Source organism: Sinocyclocheilus rhinocerous, unplaced genomic scaffold, assembly GCF_001515625.1.
Source record: "Sinocyclocheilus rhinocerous isolate Xijiao unplaced genomic scaffold, SAMN03320098_v1.1 scaffold1655, whole genome shotgun sequence".
Lineage (NCBI taxonomy): Eukaryota > Metazoa > Chordata > Actinopteri > Cypriniformes > Cyprinidae > Sinocyclocheilus > Sinocyclocheilus rhinocerous.
Genome location: NW_015655597.1, coordinates 142,425 through 142,912, shown reverse-complemented (window position 1 = coordinate 142,912; position 488 = coordinate 142,425).

Here is a 488-nt window from a genome sequence, read left to right as displayed (position 1 = left end):
AGACAAGTTCAGACTCTCACCTCTTAATGTGACAAATTTCCCTCCAAATGGATTTATTGGCTGCCATAGACTCCCAGCCAAAAACGACTACAATCCTATTGGCCCACGTAGCCCGTGATGTCACAGGTGGGCACCTGGAAGTATAAGAGGGCGCCTGCAGAACACGTCACCAACTTAGTTGTCTGAAGGAGACGTGAAACAGGCAGGCTGGAGGCATGGCGAGGTGACACAGCGTTTTGTTCCCTCTCTGGGAATCATGGTAACATGCGTAACCAGAGACGATCCCCTTCTAGGGAACTCGTGCTGTGTCCTCTAGCAGAGACTATGGGGAACGGAATGCCAACTATGCTATTGGTGAGAGAGCACCAAGGAAGTGACAGACATACACCAAACCTTTCCTCAGAAAGGGGCCAAGCCATTGATGGCCCGGGCCACTCATAAAGCTTGGCAGAAATTGGGAACCCAGTTTCAGATGAAAGAGGAACATC